Source organism: Ictidomys tridecemlineatus, chromosome 8, assembly GCF_052094955.1.
Source record: "Ictidomys tridecemlineatus isolate mIctTri1 chromosome 8, mIctTri1.hap1, whole genome shotgun sequence".
NCBI lineage: Eukaryota > Metazoa > Chordata > Mammalia > Rodentia > Sciuridae > Ictidomys > Ictidomys tridecemlineatus.
In genome coordinates this window covers 12914698-12937823 of record NC_135484.1, presented here as the reverse complement: position 1 = coordinate 12937823, position 23126 = coordinate 12914698, and positions in this window count along the sequence as shown.

Genomic DNA, 23126 nt, shown 5'->3' with positions numbered 1-23126 from the left:
TTTCCTAAACATCTGCTGTGTCAGTTGTCTAGGGCCCCTGTAACAAAGTACCCACAATGCATGGCTTCAACCAGAGAAATCTATGGTCTCACATTTCCAGAAGCTAAAGCTCCACATCAAGGTATCAGTGGGGTTGGTTCCTCCTGCAGACTATGCAGGATCTCTTCGTGCTCCTCTTCTAGTTTCTGGTGCTTTGCCAGCAATCTTTGATGTTTGGCTTTCAGATGCATCACCCCGATCTCTGACTCTGTATTCATTTGGTGTTCTCCCCTTGCCTTTGAGTTCAAATGTCCCCTTTCTTTATAAGGTATGAGGGCCTTGTCATAATTTGACTAAATCTGTTACAGTCCTATATCCTAATAGGGTCACATTCAGTGGTACTGGGAGTTTGAATTTTAAACTTAATTTCTTTTAGGAGATACTACTAGTAGAGATATAGTGGCAAGAGAGAGAGAGAGAGAGAGAGAGAGGTGGCTAAAACAAAGGAGTACTAATGTGCACTAAGTAATATTATTAATTAACTCGGTGATTTCCAATTCCAAAGAAAAAATAAATTAATTAAAATATAATGACACCCATGTAAACATTATTTTTCTATATTTGTTTGGAAAAATCCCAAATCAGCCTGTTCTATCTTCCCTTGTGTCCACAAAAGCCCTGTTCCTGAGTAGGAGCTGTGCCTTGAGAAGGGGCTGTTCTTGCTGTGGCATTCAGCTGGCGTCACGGACCTGTCATCAGATTGGCCTACGTAAGCATTTGAGTTTGTGACTCTATTTCAAAGTTTCTGTCAGAAAATTTTGAGTGAGTTAAACAGACCAATAAGTACAGGCAAACCCATAGAGTTCAGTAAGAATTTTGATCCTGACAAGAACGTATTATGTTCAAAGTGTTTTTCTAGATGCAAATTCATTAAGTTATTTTAGTTGATTGTCCAACTCCTTTTGTCTACGCTCTTGTAGTTTATCTTACTATTGTCACCAGTTCCAAGTTTATAAGAAACGTCTTTCTTGACTTCAAGTATTATTTATTCAATTTACACCTTCTTTTGGTACTCTAATATTATATACATGAGTGGCAATTATAACTAAAGCTATTTGGAATAAATATCTTTCTTTTAGAATGTAATAATTTTGTTTATTTGTTTTAATGCATTTTGTTTATGATCAAGAAAACCCAACCTTCCATGATCCACCTCCTAATTCTGTAACTTGATAATCAAATGAATTCTCACTAAGCATTGTCATATTTCTCCCCAGAATATTTTCATCAGTTCAAACTTCTACCAACAGCACCTGAAAATGTCTATTTTTTTCATCTTCTCCTCTGATCTGTGCTTCACATAAGTTATTACTTTTAAAAGTACATGAATTGCCTACCCATCCCCAGTAACTATCATAAGTAAATGTGACACACACACACCCTCCCATTTGCAATTCATAATATACATTTTTGCCACAGCACATTTCATTTTTCAGTGCTATTGAATTTGATTTATTGGGAGAACTCATAAGAGAACCAGAATTGTTACATAAATGGCATTTCATTAGCAGGTCAGCTCTCTTCAGATTTTGTGAAAGCCAGAAAAGAAGCCTTTAGGCTTATTACTTTGGGAGTGATTTAACCAAAATCGCCTATCTTCTGCTACAGATGAGTGGTGAGTCACAGAGGTGGTATAATTCCAAATCACACTAAAGTAAAGATGCACACTTTTATATTTAGAAAAAAATGAATCACTAGGAAAAGGGGAGATAAGATATTAGAAAAAAAAGGACAATAGAATTAAAGTTTTTATCCCTTTGTTCAGTGAGGACAGAATTCAAACCACATCCTTTGCAAATAACTTCACTTATGAATTACATTTATTTAGAAATAGAGTTTTAAAGAAAATATGTTAAGATTAACTCAAGAGAGCTATTAAAGGAATACATGAATGAATATTTTTCCATCACAATGAAGAGCACAGTCATTTCCTTCTGGTTGCTATTAAGACTTGACTTTTTAGAAACTAGAGTTCCAAAGAGAAATGGCAGTCCTTGTGAGCTTGGCTAGATGAACCTGGCGCATGTACAAACTGTCCTGGGTGCAGCTCAGTGCGGCGGGTGGGATATTCAAGCAGGACATCAGCAGGCACTTGAGGAGAGCTTGTGTGTCTGCACCTGTCCTTTGTGTTCCTGCTGTGGCTGAGATGAGCTGTCCCAGAACACAGCCACTATGAGAAGGGCTACCCTAGGACACCAGCCACACGTCCAGCCTGGTCTCAAAACAAGATGTAGAGGAACCTGAAAGGCCAGGCTGAAGGTGAAGCAGAGCTCCCTGTCCAACCTGCCTAACCAGCTAGATCTCAGTTGATTCCCTTACACCAACGGAGCCCAGTTCTAGTGCAACTATAGATGGATGAGAGTAAATACTTATTGCTGTCTGCCTCTGGGACTTGGGTGCTGTTTTCAGTAATAGTGTTTAGGTATAATGCACAACTGAGGTTTGTATATTTTAGTTTTCCACTTGTGTAGTGGAAACTTCCAGTACGTGGTTCTTGATTTTTCTTGGGAAATCTCTATTATTTCTTTGATAATTGTTTTTAAACCATTATGTCTACTCTTCTTTTTAAGGAAAGTCAGATGTATGTATGTGGAATTTATATTCTTTCTTTCTTATCTGTTCTCTTATCTCGGGTTATTTTGTAGCCTGCATTCTGAGTACATTTCTTGCTTGTTTCCTGCATATTGATTCCATTTTGTATAGTCCAGTTGTCTTTTTTTATTTTTGCACTTTTAAACTCTCAGTTTTAAAATCTTGGTTGTGATTTTTCTTTTCCATGGCACTTTTATGTCTTTCTTTTCTCTATATATTATTCCAGATTTGAACTTATTCCTCAATTTTGTTTTCCCTTAATATGGACTGAGAACACAAAGGACTTCATTTCTGCATTTTCGGCTCTGCAAAACAAGTTCCTATGGGTGCCCCCTACTGTACTAAGAATCTAGAGCACTCGTCCTTCACAGATCCTAAATGGAGGGAGTTGATGGCTTCCCAAAGGCAAAAGTGTGATGTTTGATTCTCTGTGAAATTTGCTGCCTGAACACGGAGATTCTAGCTCTATTTAGCTGTTCTTTTTGGCCCATGATGTCTTCTCAATTATAGAGCAAGCAGCTGAAGTGTGTGGAGGACATCTAAGATACAGTACATTAGTTCCCAGTGCCAGCTTATTAGTAAAAGATTTGATTATTTTTTCTCTAAAATTTGCACTTGTCTGTTAGCTACATCTTCATGAAATGTGGTAGCTGTTAAAAAAATATTGTGTATCAATGTTCTCTAGAGGTATAGGACCAACAGGAGGTATGATTATAAGAAAGGGGATTTATCAGATTGGCTTACAAGACCAGAAACTGGGTGATCCACAGTGGAGGTTTGCAGGCTGGAGAGCTGGCGGAATCAGTAGCTGGGCAGTCCAAGATACTGAAGCTTCAGAACAGGCTGCATCAACGATGCTACCTTAGTCCAAGACCAGAGTCTCTGGAAACTCCCTGGAGAATCAGTGGTAGAGTCTGGTTTGAAAGAGTAATGGAGCAAGAGTCTGGTATCCTAAGATGACCACAGCAGCAATCAAGAAGGCTTTCAAGAAGAATCAAGCTTCTTTTTCCTCCAACTTTGATTCCATCTGAGCCTCCAACCTACGGGATGATACTTCCCATGCTAACGGAGTGTCTCCACTTTAGCTGGATATCCCATGCGCCAATCATTCCTAGACACAGCGTCGCTGACATGCCTCTTAATGTTCAGCATCTCTTAATCCAGTCAAGCAAACAATTCAAATTAACCGTTACACACTGCTTTTAAGTCAATGAATACACAAGTATGTCAGTGTCTTTCCCATTTGGTTTATGCAATAAAAGAGCATTTTTATATCTTAAAAGTTTCTTCAAGTCATCAGCAGTCATTTCCAGGAAAACTGTGGTATTTTCCCTGTACACATTACTGAAAACCCTTTGAGAATAGACAATCAGTAGCTTCAATTTCACACATATTCTGTTTTCTGAGTCCTTTTCATATATAAGCCGGGAAAAAAATGTGTTTAACAGAATGGAGCATATCATGCATGAAACTGTTTAATGAAAACTCTTTTCCAGTTGAGGTTTTCAAACTTCAAATCAAGATTCCTTTTCAGTTGTGTTATACAGTACTACCTAAAATAAGGTATCATAAAAAGGTATTAAACTGAAATCCTTGGCCAAAAAAAAACCCCATAAATCACTCAATTTTACCCTCTGTGTGTGTCCCTGACTTTCCCCCCACATGATCCCTGCTCCAGAAACAAAAATGAAGGACAGATGGGGGATAGATGAGTATGAGAGAGATACACGTGGATGGGCCTTTAAAAAGGGCCAGCCTGGGAGAGTGTTTATATTTCCTTAAATTAACAGCGAGAGGAAACCAAGGGAAAAGGTTTAGCTGACATGCTCAGAAAACACAAAATAGATGTACTATGAATTTCTACATGTAAAATAAATGAGTTTCATATTTGACTTGTCATAAACTCCTTTGGGGTGAAGCACATTGGACTATGTAAAGGAGAAATGGTGCTCAGAGAGCTAGTGCTAGTGGTCACTGGAGGTGAACCTTAAAGTCATCCAGGAGACTGGTCATAAGGAGATGGGGATATTTATGTCGGTAGCATGCGAGGAAGTGCAACAGGAACAGATGCAGAGCAAGACTGACCATCTACTAGAATTCACACGCCAGCATGAAAGCCATGGGGAAAAGCCACGGGATGAACAAGCAGGGGATAAGGAGACCAGAGAACACGTGAGACAGAAAATAAGGCCAGGTGAGGAATCCAGCGAATTCTGGAACACGGGGATATTTTTAAAGATATAGGAATAAAATTTCTCATCTATTCTGCTTGGCTCAAATATTGAACCTTATTGTTAACACTAATTGAATGCCATAGAAAACCCATAAGGAAGAATGATTAAGGTGCTAATGAGTCTTATTAATTATAAAATATTTGAGATCATTACATGAGGTCATCTGAGTGGAATCAAAGTCATATATTACTGGGAACGATAATAATTGTCACTCTAGTGACCTCTGTGGCAATGTATTATTATCTGTTTACACATTAGTCAGGACCTTGTGTGCCCTGAAGGCCTGCCCACATGTTAAAGACTTAGTTCCAGGGGTGGGGGAACATTAAGAGATTCTTGTTGAGGATTTCAGTTGCTGAGCCAACATGACAAATGTTTGGGCCTAGTGGGAGGCTTTTTTTTTGTTCATTTTTTCTTTTTTTAATCTTTTCATTTTATTTGTTCTTTTTAGTTATACATGACATTAGAATGTATTTTGACATATCACACATACATGGAATATAACTTCCCATGTAATATCCTATATATATCTGTTATCATGTGACTATACATGATGTGGAATTACTCTGGTAATATATGCATATATGAATATAGGAAAGTTCTCTCCAATTCATTCTGTCTTTCCTACTCCAACCCACTCTCCCTTCCCCACATTTTCCCCTGGCCCATCTGGTGAACCTACACTCCCCCCTCCTCCGTGTCTATTATGAGTCAGCATCCACATATCAGAAAGAACATTCAGCTTTTGATTTATTGGGCTGGCTAATTTCACTTACATGATAGACACAAGTTCCATCCATTTACTGGTAAATGCCATAATTTCATTCATCTTTATGTCTAAGTAATATTACGTTGTGTATATGTACCACATTTTCTTTTTCCATCCATCTATGGATACCTAGGTTTGTTCTATAGCTTAACTACTGTGAATTGAGCTGCTATAAACTCTGATGTGGCTGTGTCACCATAGTATGAATCCTTTGGGCATAAAATAAGGAGTGAGATAACTGGGAAATCTGCATACTGATTTCCATAGGGATTGCACCAATTTGCGGTCCCTCCAGCAATGTATGAGTATACTTTTTCCCCCACTTATATTCTTGATAACTGCCATCCTGAATGAAGTGAGGTGAAATCTCAGTGTAGTTTTAAGTTGCATTTCTCTACTTGCTTGCTTGTGATGTTGAACATTTTTTAATATTCCATTATGATCTGATAGAATGCAAGGTACTATCTCTATTTTTTTGCTTTTGTTAAGAGCTGCTTTGTGGCCCAAGATATGGTCTATTTTAGAGAGTGATTCATGTAACGCATAGAAGAAAGTGTATTCAGTCATCAATGAATGTAATATCCTATATATATCTGTTATGTCTAAATTATTAATTTAATTTTTTTAATTCTATAGCTTCTTTATTTAGTTTTCATTTGGAAGATCTATTCAGTGGTAAGAGAGGTGTATTAAAGTCAATTAAGTATTATTGTGTTGTAGTCTATTTGATTCTTGAAATTGAGAAGGGTTTCTTTAATGTATGTAAATGTTCCATTGTTTGGTACATAAAATTTACAGTTGTTATATCTTCTTGATGTTCAATTCCCTTAAGCAGTATGAAATGTCCTTTTTTGTTTCTTCTGATTAACTTTGACTTGAAGTCCACTTTATCTGATATGAAGATAGAAATCCCTGCTCATTTATATGGTCCATGTGAGTGATACATTTTTTCCCACCCTTTCACCTTCAGTCTGTCGATGGCTTTGCCTATAAGGTGAGTCTCTTAGAGACAGAATATTGTTTGGTAATGTTTTTAAATCCAATCTGCCAGTCTTTTGATTGATGATTTTGGGCCACTAATGTTCAAGGTGATTATTGAGATATGATTTGTGTTCCCAGTCATTTTGGTTTCTTTCTAGTTTTAAAATTTGAATTAGTTTCTCCTTTGATTGGCTGTTTGTTTTGTGTATTTCCTCCCTTCACCGATTTTCACTTTTCTTTTTTTAAAATTTTTATTTTAATATTTACTTATTTTTTCTTAGTTCTCGGCGGACACAACATCTTCATTTGTATGTGGTGCTGAGGATTGAACCCAGGCTGCACGTACGCTAGGCGAGCACGCTACCGTTTGAGTCACATCCCCAGCTCCTAATTTTCACTTTTCTTTCATTTACTCTTCATGGATTAAATAATTATATTTAATCATTTCAATATATTATATTAAGTATATATATTTAGAATATTCTAAAATGCAGATTTTCTAGTTGAGAATTCTTTTAATTTTTGTTTATCATGGAAGGTTTTCATTTCATCTTCAAATTTGAAGCTTAATTTTACTGGATAGAAGATTCTTGGTTGGCATCCTTTTGCTTTCAGAGCTTGGTATATGTTATTTCAGGACCTCCTTGCATTGAGGGCCTGGGTTGATTTCAGCTGAAATCCTAACTGGTTTCCTTTTAAACATGAATTTTTAGTTTTCTCTGGAAAGCCTTTAAAATTCTATCCTTATTCTGTATGTTAGGTATCTCCATTATAATGTGCCTTGGTGTGGGTCTGTTGTAATTTTGTATATTTGGGTTCCTGTAAACCTCCTGTATCTGATTTTCCATTTTATTCTTTAGGTTTGAGAAATTTTCTGATATTATTTCATTGAGATTCTTGTGCATTTCTTTATTTGGTATCTCTGAGCCTTCTTCTATCCTAATAAAACTTAAATTTGATTATTTTTTTCTGATTCTCCTATATTTCTTGGAAATTCTGTTCATGGTCTCTTACCATCTTTTCTCCATGGTCAACTGTATTTTCAAGATTATATATATTGTCTTCATTGCTGAAACTCTATATTTCAAGTGCCTACTCCATTGATGATGCTTTCCATTGATTTTTAAATTTGTTTTATTCATTCCTTCATTTCAAGCATTTAAGCTTGATTTTTTCCCCAAATCTCTGTCTCCTTATAAAAGATATTCTTCACTTCTTGTATTTTCTCTCTGATATTTCTCCTTATACTGTCCTTTATTTCACATATCAGTTTAATTATGTACATTCTAAAATAATTTTTTGATATTTTTTCTATGGTGGTGTCAATGGATTCTTTATCTTGGTTTATTTAGGGCAATTTGTTCCCTTGGTTTTATGTTCTTTGTGTGTCTACTCATCTTACAGTATGAATCAGAAGCAGTAGTCTCTACCCTGTGGACTTATACTATCCCTGAAGATTTTCAGAACCTCACTGTTTACGGGGAGAAAAATAACAACAACAACCATTGTAAACTATAAACAGCATAAAAAATAGTTCCTAATATCATTTCTACAATGTTAATTATCACAGTAAACAGAAATGATATGATCAATTATTGCCTACAATAAAACCAAAAAGTTTTCAAAAACAATTTACAATTTCAAGTGGTAGACAGGGAGAGAAGAGAAGTAATATAGGATGTAATGATTATGAAAGAGGATGAGAGAAGGTAGAAGTAAAAATTAAAGAAAGAGTGAAACAGAGAATAGTAGCAAATGAAACTGTTAGCAAATGAGAATAGAGAAAGATAACCTGGGGAACCAGATATTTAAGATAAAATTTGTATATATATATATATATATATATATATATATATATATATATATATATATTATACATATGTATAATATATATAGTAAAAATTTAAAAATTAAAAATAAAAAGAATACAAAGCAGAACTAAAATATACTAATCAAATATCCTAGTCCTTAAAAAATTGATCCATGAAAATTAGCTGTTTTTAAGAATGCTAGAAATGAGGAAAACAAAATACAAAAATGTATGTGGGTGTAGGTGTGGAGTTATATATATATATTTATCTATGTACCATTAAGGTCACAATTAAATAGATAAAAGGGGGAAAAATGAATAAAAAAGAGAAAATTAATCTCAATGAAAAGTTAAATAGTTCTTTCTGTTGGAGTTTAAAAGCTTCTTAGCTTCTCTTCTGGCAGCTTTAGGTGGGGTCAACTGGAGCATGATGCTCCACCATCCAGATTGCTGAAATAAGAGACGTAATCTCATAGGCAGAGTTCCTAGAGGCAGGGTGTAGACATAGGTGGGCTCCTGGCTTTTTCAGTGACTGCCAATTAAGTTGCAGATTTTAAATCAGCACACCACTAGGGCCCAGTAATTGCCAGTCCATGTTGGAAAACTGTACCCCAGGGTTCTCCCCTGGTCTCTACGCATGTGGAGGAGGAGCCAATTCTTAGTCCCCTATGTTACCTGCAGCCCCCACATTTTCTGTTCTTGGGTTCAGTCTTCAAACTCACTCAGTCCCTCCCCTGCCTTTCTCAATTTCCAGCAAGAAGCATCTCTCCCAGATGGCCCTGCAAGCAGCAGGATTGGAGGGGGTGCAGAAGATCCGACATGGGTTTCCATGACCAGTTGTCCCCTGTGTAAACCTCTCTACATGTCTGAGTTTCTCCTGGTCACTTAAGCACACTCTGTGCTGTGTAGTGTGTGTTCCCTGGGCTGGTATTTTGGGGAAAACTTCCTTTTGCCAGAACTTGGCTCCATTGGCTACAGGCCTCCATGCCAAGGATGCAAAGAATGGTCCCTTTCTGTGTCCTCTGCGTGCCTGGAGAGGTGGTGGCTTGCCTTTCAATTTAGTCAGGCTATGTCCTTGATCTCTAAAAGCTCACACTCAGACATGCCTCAGTCTTCTTAAAAATGTCAGTTCCTTTAATCCCCTCATCCCTTCACTTTGCTTGTGGAGGGAACCCTCTGGCTGGTGCTTTGGGCCCACCCAGAGCAGCAGCAATGGATTTCTTCCTTATTTTATTACATCCAACCTCAAGATTCCCCAATCTGCTTTGAATGTCCATTTTTTAAATTCCAGTAAAGTCCTCTTGGACTTTTTGTTTGTTTGTTTACCCACCTTGCTGAGAAGCTACCTGTCTGCTGTCTTGGTGTCACAGCATGGAGCAGCCAGAACGGGACCTCCTCTGTTCTACCATCTTCCTAGGTGGAGGTCTTAAGGGCACTAGGGACATGGCCCAGATGGGCATTCCTACCCATGAGATGAGCAGCTTTGCTCTGCCTCTTGCTTCTTCCGGGATGTGCTGCCTCACCACAGGCTCAAAAGCAACAGTTCTAATTGATAGTGGACTATAACTTTTAAAACTGTGATCCAAAATAAACCTTTTCTCTTTATAAGTTGATTACCTCCAGTTTATTGTTATAGTGATAGAAAACTAACACTAACATAGCAAATGCAATCTTCTACTTTTACAATGTAGTCATTCAAGGAATTTTAGCTTTCTGAATATTGAATAAGATTAGAAGAGTCTAAACCGTTCTTTTCTTATGTCTTCTATGAAAGAGGTGATGGATGTCAAGTTCAACTCTGAGATAGAGAAAGGATAATTGTATTTAAATTCTTAAAAATCAACATTTTTTAAAAAAGATAGTTTCTATTGAAAAAAGCTTCTACATCAGTTTTTTTTTTTTTACCATTAGAACATAGAGAATTTTGGGGTACAGCTATAAATCTTTTAAAATGCAGGAATATTGATAATAATAATTTAAATAAAGTCTTTTTTTCCTGATTGTCTTTGAAATATTCATTTCAGAAAAATGATTCAACATATTAGGTAAGCTCTTATCTTTTCTGGAACCAATAAGTTCTTCTTAAAAGTTTAAACAAAACAATAATACAATTATAAATGTTCTTCAAGAGTGGAATGTGATCACCTTATTTAATGTATTTACTTAACAACTTACTGTTTTGAACACAGACAACTTTCATTTTGCTGTTTTACTATTTAATGCAAGAACTTCAATTCCACGAAGGATGTTTTTTACAGAAGTTAGTAATGGCAAGTATTCAATCAATCCAAAGCAAAATCATGTGGTTTTTTTGAACTGAGTCATTTGAATATTTATAAGATTTATAAATCACATTCCTTCAAAACATTCACATTAACATTTTTTTTTGCATTAAAAGCAAAAATGGCTTAGAAAATAGTACAGTGAAGGATTATATCCTAGAAAATCTGGATGAAACAGTCAGAAGAAGTATGGAAACTGAGCATCCCTGGGGTGGCAAGCAGCCTCTGCAGCACTCAGAGGGTCACATGGCCACGGAGCTTGTCCCATGGTGTCCACTGAGGATGCTTCTCCATGGGGAATGGCCCATGCCTCGCGCTTCTTTTCATAGTGTCTTTTTTGTGAGGTGCTGAATATTCTAGTCATTAGCAAATTTCCAGAAACTGTCCACATGGGGTGGTCCTTCCCAGATCGGCTATAGTGGGTCTAGAACATTTTGAATTAAGGAAAGTCAGGTGGAATGCAGGCCAGACATGATTCCTGACAGAGACCACTTGCCCTGACTAAAACTCAGCACCTAGAAGTTGCCCACGTGGGTCAGTCAACATGGGCTTCCCCTTCTCTGTGCCTGGCCTCGGGAGCCCTGCAGGGGTTCCCACTGTGAGGCAAGAAGCACTCTGCTGGCCGTCTGCATCCTCTCCGGGGACCTTTCATACCATCAACTGATCATCTGAAGTCACCAGGAAACAAAAAGGCGAGAAAGGGAACAGGGAAGAAATGAATGAAAGCATATGGCTTTCTGTTGTAGAAAATGTGGTCCATAAATAAAAAGTCATTGCAGAAGATCAAGCGGAAAAGGGCATTGGAAACTACACAAGTGGAAATTACTGTTCGTCATGAGTCCAGTGGTTCAAGTACAGTTGTGCATTAGAGAGAGACGTGGATTTCCTTTATTTGGGTAGAACCATGACAGATAGGCCATCTAGATGCCCAGTTCTGAAGGCGAACCATCTCCCTGAAGCTCAGAGTTCAGATAGGGGCAATACATCCATTTGGGCAGAATACTCTTCATCTGAGACATTCTGTTTAGACAGAACTCTCTTTATCTGAGGAATGGTAAACTCAAACAAACAAAACCAAAATAAAACCGGTGTGTTTATGGCAAAGGATTGCAGAAACAGAGAAGCCTACCACAAGCATACTCAAGTTGCAAGGGACAAAGGTACATCTTAATGTTAAACAAAGACAGAAAAGGTGTTTTTCGTGTAATCAAGACAATCTACTACTGGCAGAAGAAAATAATAGACACATAGGGCCATAGAAGAGTGTTAAATCTAGAAACAGAAACATACATATGGCCAACCAATTTTTGAGTTATGTGCCAAGTTAATCCAATAAGAAGGGACAGTCTTTTCAACAAATGGTGCTAGGACAATTGGGCTTCCACAGACAAACACCAATTAGAACACTATTCTTACCTAATATCACACAACAGTTGACTTAAAATGGATCAAGCAAATACTAGGACTGAAAAGTAAAACTTGTACAGGGAAGCATAGAAGAAAATCTGATACTAGATTAGGTAGGAAGTTTTAGGACAGCCCATAGAAAGCCTGAGATATAAAAAAAAATGTAACTTTGTACCTCAGCAAAATGTTTTATTATTTCCTCCATTATTTTTTTTGTGTGTGTCCTGTTTTAGTCTGCAGAAATCCCACATCAATGTACACTGAAGATTTGTATGCACCTGTTTTGCCTCTCAATTTTTGTGACTTTCTTTCCTTTTTATTTGTGCTTTGTGATTTATTTTTATTTGCCTGTGTGATTTTCTTGCATACCTTTCCGAGTGCATTTCTGAGAATATTGAATGCATGTATCTTACTGTCAGTTTCCATTTCCATAATTCCTTAAGAGTAAATTCTTCCATGTGAAGCTTTTAATTCTTCTTTTTTTCATTTTTTTTCTTTAAACGTATTAATTCTTCATTTGTTCTCAGGTTTTGTGGCAGAATTCTTCTTACTACACTCCATGGGACCAGAACAGGAGGATGCTAAGGAACTTTCGTGGTTTCTTTCTAACATACAAGCAAATTTCTGGCTTGAGAAACAACTACTACTTTTCAGGAGCTCATCTGAGCTGGGAGAGAGTTGACCTACCAGATGTTGTGGTAGCTGCTGTAAACAATAGTGAGCCAAAAATGGAGTTCAAGTTGAGTCTTATTTTAAGGCCCATCCCCAAATCACCTTGTCTTTTTTATTTTAAATTTATTTTTTAGGTGGAGATGGACACAACACAATGCCTTTATTTTTATGTGGTGCTGAGAATCGAACCCGGGTCCTGCCCGTGCTAAGTGAGCGTTCTACCTCTGAGCCACAATCCCAGCCTTCATCTTGTCTTTTAAAATAACTTCCTGTCCCTTATTTTTTTTAAACACTGGATATGTGTTCATTGTCATATTTTAAACATTTTTATTTATTTATTTATTTATTTATTTATTTATTTATTTTATTGTTGGTCGTTCAAAACCTTACACAGTTCTTAATACATCATATTTCACAGTTTGATTCAAGCGGGTTATGAACTCCTAACTTTACCCCGTATACAGATTGCTGTATCACATCAGTTACCCTTCCATTGATTGACATATTGCTTTTCTAGTGTCTGATGTATTCTGCTGTCAGTCCTATTCTCTACTATCCCCCCTCCCCTCCCCTCCCCTCCCCTTTTCTCTCTCTACCCCTTCTACTGTAAATCATTTCTTCCATTTGTATTATCTTGTCTTACCCCTCCATTACATAGTTCTTGATATATCATATTTCACATTTTGATTCAAGTGGGTTATGCACTCCCATTTTACCCCTTATACAGCTTGCAGAATCACATCAGTTACACTTCCATTGCTTTACATATTGCCATCCTAGTATCTGTTGTATTCTGCTGCCTTTCCTATCCTCTACTATCCCCCCTCAGGGTTATACAAAATTACATACAAGAGGAAGTGAGGGGAAAGGGAAAAATAATACAAGGGGGAGGAATGAATTACAGTAGGGGGGGTAGAGAGAGAAGAGGGGAGGGGAGGGGAGGGGAGGGGGGATTTTAAACATTTTTAACATTCCATCTGACTTGGCACATTTGGATGTGCATGAACATAGGTCTGAAAAGATGATAGACGGAGCCCTTGTGTCACATAACTAAGTGGTTGGTGGTCTCTGCAGAGAGAGAGGAGTAAGATGGAACCTTTTTTTAACACATAAGATGTTTCTACATAATTTCACTGCATTCAATTTTTTCAATGAAACAATTTTGTGATTAGAAAAAAATGTAAAGAAGGAATCATCACCAAGGTCAAATGCTGCTGTGTAGTGACATAAGCTTTAAGAGCTGGTTTATTTGTTTTTATTTGCCAATGGAAATTAGGTCACTAGTAACCTTGACAACAGTTTTAGTGATCAAGGTTAGCATCAGCAAAGGAAACTGTTTTCTAATGATTGGGCAGTTAAGTCTGACTATTAATTCAAATTATTTTATTATTGATTAAGACAATTTGCAAGAAAACACGGATTCCTCAGCAAGCCAAATTTTAAGGCACTGAATGTAAAGACATGGACACCACCCAGATCTCATGCTTCTTTTAGAGAGCATATAGTAATATATCAAAAAATATAATAAGAAATTGTTTTAAGTATTTAATTATTAAGTATTTTAAGTATTTAATTATTGAGCTTGATATTAATCAAATATGAGATTACCTGACGAAGCAGCAAGTTTTGGTATACTTACATTCTTTTTAAATATTATTTTTAAATATTTAATGTAGTCTTAATATTAGAGAAATTAATTTTACATTATCATGCTGCTTATTCTGAATTGTCAATTTTCATGAGTTTAATAATAACTATTCTGAATTATATATTCTCCAAATTTAAAAAAAAATCACATAATTGTTTGGAATAATCCCTGTATAAAGGTGGATTAATCTCTGGCATGCTGTTAAATTACTAATTACTTGGGCAACACTTACCAACCAAGGCAGTTAACCTTAGTTTGTAAGAGTCCCATTGACACCTTTGTTATGGCTCAGACCCGGAATGTCCCCTTCAAAGCTCATGTGTTGAAAGCAAGATTCCCAATGAAGCAAGATAGAGATGGGGGTTTTTGGCAGTGGCGAGGCCTGGAACCTCATCTGTCAACTCATCCTTTTGATGGATCAGTCATCTCAATGGACGACTGGGTGGCAACTGTAGGCAGTTGGGCATGGTTGGGGGAGGTGGGTTACTAGGGGCATGCCCTTGGGGTCTGTATTTTATCCCTGCCCCACCCCATTTCCCAGCTGCCATGAACTGAGAAGCTGTCCTCCACGATGCCCTTCCACCATGATGTTTTCTGAGATGAGCCAGGCACCATGGAGTGAGACCTCTGAAACTAGAAGCCAAACAATCTTTTCCTCCTCTAAGATGTTCTTATCAATTATTTGGGTCAAAGCAATAAACAGATGACTTCCTATCTACATAATTTTGTCTCTTGAAGACAATCGTTATTTATAAAGTTATTATCAAGGAAAGATGAAAGATCAAAGTAGTTAAGGAAGCAAACCAACAGGAAGGTATGTTTACTCACTGAAATTGCTCAGAGCTCTGAGCTCAATACATACTGAATATTCACCCTAAATGGCATAAATGGAATAATAGAAAGGGATTAAGACAAATGAATATCTTAAAATTTTTTTTTCTTCAAAGTAAAGAACTTGGAGGGAAATGTAAATATTGAAGTGTAGACGTAAAGAAGGACAGAAAAACATGGCTTTCCTGACCTATAGCTGCTTTTCCTTGTCCAGCTGCTCTCGAGGAAGAGCGGATTTCATCAGCATGTCCTTCAAGGCCACCTGGGAGATGGTGGGCTTTGAAAGTTCACTGATCAGCTTCCACATACGTAGCTAAACTTTATCATCCTCAGTCAGTTTTCTGTAAGAATTTATGAGTATAAAGATTTTCACTGCTAAATTTTTTTTTTAATATTTATTTATTTTAGTTTTCGGCGGACACAACATCTTTGTTGGTATGTGGTGCTGAGGATTGAACCCGGGCCGCACCCATGCCAGGCGAGCGCACTACCACTTGAGCCACATCCCCAGCCCCCACTGCTAAATTTTTAAATTATTTTTTAATTGTTGTTCACAATATCTTTATTTTATTTATTTATTTTTATGTGGTGCTTAGGATCGAACCCAGTGCCTCCCATGTGCTAGGTGAGCGCTCTGTGGCTGAGCCCCAGCCCCAGTCCCTCACTGCTAAATTTTTTAAATAAAAATAACCTAATGAAAAACAGAGCCCCTTTCTTCTTGATATTTTTTTCCTTTTTTGAAATATGATTGCACTGTTATAACATTTTAAATTATTTCCAATGCATAGAAAATGGTTGGTATTTTGTTGTGTTTTCTTACAAGTTCCACTGATTTAGAATACTACGTTTTATTATCATTTGTGTATCATGTACTCTCCTCCATTTGTCTACCTAGACTTGTACTTATATACATACTTTTGATAATCATAACTTTAAAATATGCCATAATATATGGTAAGGCAAGGAACAACTAACCTTGTATGAGCTAGCATTAAACAGAGGGAGAAACAAAAGGAGATAGGTAAAATAGGGCCCTTTAATCCACCATTTCTCTTTCCATGGTAGCTACTCATGCTCACAGTCATCTGAATAAAATAAATAAAAAATTCCACAAATCAACAATTTATAAATTTTAATTGCATGCTGATCTGAGTAGTATGACAAAATCTCCCACAATTGTTCTCTGTTCTGCCCAGGACATAAATCATTCCTTTGTCAAATGTAATCCTCTCTGTATACCCTACCCTCCCGTTAGTCATTCAGTAGCCAACTCAGTTATCAGAATGATTGGTCTGGAATCACAATATCACAATCCTTATGTTCAAGTAACCCCCATTTTAATTGGTAATAGCTCCCAAGCATAGGAGTAGTGATGTTGGCAGCTCAGATATACCAGAGAGAGGATGTAAATGGTTTCCTGTAAAAGAAAAAGTGAAAGTTCTCAATTTAATAAAGAAAGCAACATAACTGTTTGGTTAGGTTGCTTAGATCTAGGTAACGATGAGACTTCTATCACTGAAATTGTGAATAAGGAAAGAGAAATTTGTACTAATTTTGATACCACACCTCAAACTGAGAAAGTCACAGTACATAATAATGCTTAGTTAAAATAGAAAAGGCAACACATTTGTGCTTGTTTGTATAGAAAAAAAAAACACATAGTATACATAAGTTTCAGTATAATTCCTGGATTCAAGAAAGTATCCACTAATGGCCTTGGAATGTAGTCCCTGTCAATAAGGAGGGACTGTTGTGCTGAGTCCAAGGAACAGCTCTGTGTGACTGTTGAGCTGGTTGGGCAAATCTGATCACATACCACAAGTGCCAGGCACAGCTCCCTGCACTTGCTGCTGCTCAGGAGTGTTAGAACGTCTTCAGCAGGAAGCCTCAGCTATTCTTACACCTGTCAGCTGGTTGAAACAGGCCCACACAGATCATCTAGAAATGCTGATTGTAGATCATTTTCTTTACTTAATATGTAGGTTAATTGTGAAGTTTAATTTATCTGCAAAACACTTTCTTCCACCTCATGACCCAGATTACTGTTTGAATGAATGAGGACTGTGGTTAAACTCTTTGCAGTCAATCACAACTACCATTACTTTTTCTTCTCAATACTATTTACTAGGCATCCCCTTAATCCAAACAAATAGCACAACACCGGGAAGGAAATAAGACAGGATGCTATAAAATTGGTCGAATAGTGTTCATTGTTGTTAAAAACTGCAATAGCTTTGGTGTGAACAACAGAAAAATACTTATTATCCTATGCAAAACACTAAAAGCAAATCGAAATGCAATAGCAATTGTCATAATGAAAACAAATTAAAATTATTTTGTCACTCAATTAATGTTAAAAAGTACTTATAGGCCTGTGTGCCAAATCTTGGGACAAAAAATTTTAATAGAATTCTTTATTCATTAATACTCTTTGAAAAGTTTCTAATATATTAACTGTCCCTTGAGTATAAGACAGTGTGACAAGATAAGACATTTTGTAACCTAAAGTGCCAATTAATTAGATATTGGGAATTTCTATCTGGTACTGATGTTTAAAAAAAATAGGGAAAAGAAAAGAAGCATTGCTAAATATCCATGTATGAATTGGTGCAACTACCAAGACTATTTTTTATATATATGATTAACCTAGACACACAACATAATACACACACTTGCTGATTTGTTTTAAATCTTAACAATGAGATTTTAAACCAAAAAACTAATTTTAGTGTGGCCATGTCATATGTGTGTAGTTGATAGAATTAAAACTCTTGACACCTAAGCATCATATGTGTTTGGTCCATCAGCTGTCCCAAATTAATGTCACGGTCTGTACCAAGAGTGACTGGTTGCTGTCTACTTTTAATAATAATCTTATGCATGCTTTTTTTGTGTGGTAGTGTTAGACCTAGTCCAGCTCTTTGAGAAGCAATGTAATTAAGGTCACAATACCAGCATCTTAATTTTTATTGGTTTATAAACACTGTTTACATAACATGATTTATGATCATTCTATTTCCTCTCCCAGCATTTAAATTTCTCAGTTCTTCTCTGAAGGCGAAGGGTGGTGTCCATTAGTAATGATAACGGTGATGATAAAGTGACCATTACGTGTGCCCTTACCGTGTGCCAATTGACTTCCTGTGTTAATTTCACTTAATGGGCATACAGTTGTGAGAGGTACATATTCTCCCTGCTTTCAGACGAGGGAAATGATGCACAGCAGGTTTAAGTGACTTGCTGAAGGACACACAGCTTGAACAGGAATAGACCTGAATTCAGACGTACCTGGCACTCTTCAAAGTTGATCCTCTTAGACACTGTGCTGAACTGATTGTTCCCAGAAGCTAAATACAGATTTTACAGTAGTGGGTGAAGATCCATTTATGGGTTGACAAAAAGTTTCTAATTCTTTTAAGATAAAATACAATGAACTAGGATAAAATGAAACAAATCAGAACAAATCTCAGGTAGAAGAGCACTATTATTTTCTTTCAGCCATATGATCCACTTATGTGAGGAATCCAGAGGAGTCAAGCTCATAGAAACAGAAATAGAGAGACAGGCATTTGGGGCTGGGGTGGGGAGGGGGCATACAGGAGCTTCAGCTCTGCCAGAAGAAAAGCTCTGGAGAGTGGTCGCCCAGCAGGAATCGTGTTCTTAGGTTGCTGAACATGACTGTTGCGGTGATTTTCATAATGTGTATTTCATCACAATTAAACAATTTTCAAAAATCAGGGCATGGTAACTAGAAATTCTGTAACAGGCCTCCAAAAACTATTCTTTTTTTTTTTTTTAAAGGGTCAATCAAAAACAGTTCATTCCTTTCTTTAGGGCCCTCCAACAGCTTTTCATTTGTTGGAAATAGTCCTTAACTTGGACTAAAAGAGCCAATTCGGTGCTCTCATTTTATATCACTTTCTTCCAGTACATTCTGCTCTAGTCACACTGACTGATGTGTTATTTCTTGAACATTTCATGTACTTTTCTCTCTCAAGGTCTTGATGTTTTCTCCTTTTGTCTACCATTGTATGACCCAATGCATTAGTCCATTCTGTATTACTATAACAAAATACCCAAGACTAGATTGGTTTATATATAAAAAAAAGAGGCTTATGTAGCTCACAGTTCTTGAGGTTCAAGGGCCTTATTGTTTGGAGAGTTCCAAGGTGGTGGCACAATTTGGCAAGAGACATGGAGTATGTGTCTCTTCTGGTTGTTTTCCTTTTTCTTACAAAGGCACCTATACTCAATGGTGGGGGTTCAACCCTGATGACCTTATCTTATTCTAACCAACTTCCCAAAGGCTCCATTTCTTAACACCAAAGTCACATTAAGTTCTACCCTCTTAAGTCCTTAAAATGGGAATGAAGTTTCAATCCATGTGCACGTGGGGTCAAACCACATCTAAATGACAGACGTCCCCAAATTTATTCAAGGACTCAGTAGACTGAGAATAAAGACAATAGTCATAGTATCAAACTGGGAATACTAAATTATAAGTTTTAGCAGAAATCCAGCATATTAGTCTTTTATAAAATGGTGTGTGTGTGGGGGGGGGGGCGTTGCACATTATGTATTTATACTATCCTGATTGGACCCAGCTGTAGAGGAGATGGGGATGGATGTTTCTCACTCTAGGCAACCATGTGCCAAACAGTTTAAAGAACACATAAACAGATACTGAGTGACATCAGATATTTGTTACCCTTAATCTATATATTGAAGGTGATGGTTTACATTTTGTCCTAATATGTCGGTCTTTCAAAAATTGTATCTTGTGTGCTCAGTTATTACTCAGTATACTCAAAGAGATGTATCTTATTTAAAAACACACAAATTAGAGAATGTCAGAAACCATGAGCCCCCATATAAACTTTTCCTCCACTAAAATTGTTCTTGTTAGGACTTTGGGTCAATGCAACAAAAATCTAACTAAAACAAGTGCTTCCTTATTCAATCTTTGCAAAACGTCTAGTAATATTTGCTTTCCTATTCCCAAGCTCAGTTGTTACACAGCTATCACCTTTCACATTCATTTCTCACCTCAGAACTACAAAACAAAATGAGTAATGTTTGAATCATTTCTATGCTCAAAGTCCCTTTTAAAGGGGTATTGTGTCAGCAGGTCAGCAACAGATTCCTAAATAATGCTGTATGACAATTTTATTTTTGACTATGTACTCTCTCAATAGTGATGTAGCAATGTTACATACATCAACATCATAGCCCATATTTGAAAAACTAAAAATAAGAAACAATTGATTATCCTCAAAAACATCCTGAGAGAAATAAGCCTTTCAAAATGCATTTAATAAAAGTTATTATTTTTCACAGAAGAATAAAGGAGATGGCAGTAGTTGTGTGTAATTTGAGTCTACACTTTTAGTACATTGGTATGTATGCATATATTTGCTACAATGTTAAACATTTTTAAAATTATAATGGTTTGAAACAAAGTTTTTCTAATCTATCAAAAAATACTACCATTTAAAAAATATATTCTGTATGTGGTCTTTAGTCTTCCATGTTAAGACCAGCTATGTCATATACTATGGAAATCAATGAAATTTTGATTGAAATTGGGTAGAATTTATAAACTAATATGAAACATATTAGATATTTCTGTGATAGCAATTTTTTCCTTCTGTGTATTTCCTTCTGTAAATAATTGTCCATTTAATATATTCCAATTTTATATATTTTAACAATAATTTTAAGTTTACCCACAAGTATTTACTTATCTTTGGTTTGATGTATTCTTGGGAAGCTTAGAGTGTTATTTTTACTGGGACTGTTTTATTACATATGTTAACTGGTTAATAGTGACATAGGAAAGCAGTTGATTTTGTATACTGGCCTTGAATCCATTATGTTGATGAACTCTTTTATAATGGCCAATATCTATCTATCTATAAACATTGCTTGCTATTTTTATAATATTTTCTTGTAAAGGCAATAATACCTACTCTTAACAAATTGATGTTACTGTCTGCTTTTCATTATAGCATTTTTCTGGCATCTCAAATAAAATGTTGAATAAGAGCAAAACTAAGCAGAACTTTTGTTATGTTTGTTTATTTTTGTTTCTGATGTAATGGGAATTCTTGGGAATTTCCACACTAATGATGATGTTTGCTACTGATGTTTGGGAATCATCTTTATCAGAGCAAGAATGTTAACCTTCACATCCCTCTCATTTGTTTTTCTCTCTGTTAGTTAGAGGAGAGTAAAGCACATGGTATTTTAATCTTAAGCTATTGAATAAATTAAGATAAAAGTATAAGCACTTGCTTCTGTGAAGATACAATTCTGTTGTGTACTTTCTGATTCTTGCACTTCTTACTAAAAGTTTACTAACAATGTAATCAGAATGGCCCTGGTCACACCATTTTTAAAAGCTCATCTCTTTGACCTTAGTTTCTTACTAGGAAAGTATAAAAATGCCCTTGATTTTATATATATAGTGTTCATGGGGATTAATTTTTTAAATATTTTTCCAGCTTACATATATTTTTGCTTTTTTTGCTGAGGTTTTCATGGGCTCAGCCTGTGCCGTGCATCCAGTACCACAGTCACAATACAAAACAACAGTTCCATTTCCCCATGCAACGTTCCTGTGTTTTCTTTTCTTTGGTCCATCCAGATCTAAATTCCTGTAAGCCACTAATCTGTTCTTCACTTGTATACTTATGTTTTTCTTAAAATGGCATGTAGATAAGAACATTCAATTTCCAGATTTTTTTTATAGTTTATATATATATATAGTTAGTTTTTGAGGGTGGGAATGAGAATTGAACTCAGGGGCGCTCAGCAACTGACCACATCCCCAGCCTATTTTGTATTTTATTTAGAGACAAGGTCTCACTGAGTTGCTTAGCACCTTGACTTTGCTGAGGCTGACTCTGGGGTTGGATTTGAACTTTCGATCCTCATGCCTCAGCCTCTGAACCCCTGGGATTGCAGGCATGCACCACTGTGCCTGGAATTATAGTTTATTTTCCTTAATAAAATGCATTTGAGATTGTCTCTGTTTTTGCATATATTATTAGCTTACTAATATGAATTTGAAAGTAGTGTTCCACTGTGTGGATGTGTCATGAATTGTTCATCTGTTCTCAAGTTAAAAGAAACTTTGGATCTTGATAATTTTAGGGGATTATGAATAAAGCTACTATAATTTTTGTACAACTAATTATAATTTGTGTACAACTATTGTGTTTTCATTTCTCTAAGGTAAATACCTAGAACTATAGTTGCTGTATTGTACACTAAGTATACGTTTAGTTTTATAAGAAACTCCTGAACTGTTTTCTGAAGTGGCAACAACATTTTACATTAACAGTGGAAGACAGTCCTAGTAGTTGCACATCCTTGTCAACACTTCCTGTTTTCATATTTTTTTTTGTTTTACCTGTTTAATAAGTATATAGTTGCATACCATAGTGATTATAATTTGCATTTTCCTAATGTCTAATGGTGTTGAACATTTTGCCATGTGATCTTTGTTACTCATATATCTTCCTTGTAGTGTTTGTTCAAATCATTTGACCTTTTGGTAAAATAAATAAAGAAAGAAAGAAAGAAAGAAAAATTGGGTTGTTATACTATCATTGAGTTTTCACAGTTCTTCATATTATTGTGATGTAAACCCTTTTGGGGGAATATGATTTGCAAGTATTTTTCCCCCTACCTGCATATCTTTTAATATCTAAATAGTGCTTTCACAGAGCAAAAGTTTCAATTCTGTAAAGCTCCTTTATTTTTAATTTTCATATATAATGCTTTGGATATCATGTCTAAAATCCTTATTCTAAACCAAGTCAACAATTTTTAAATTTCTTTTATGTTATCTAATAGA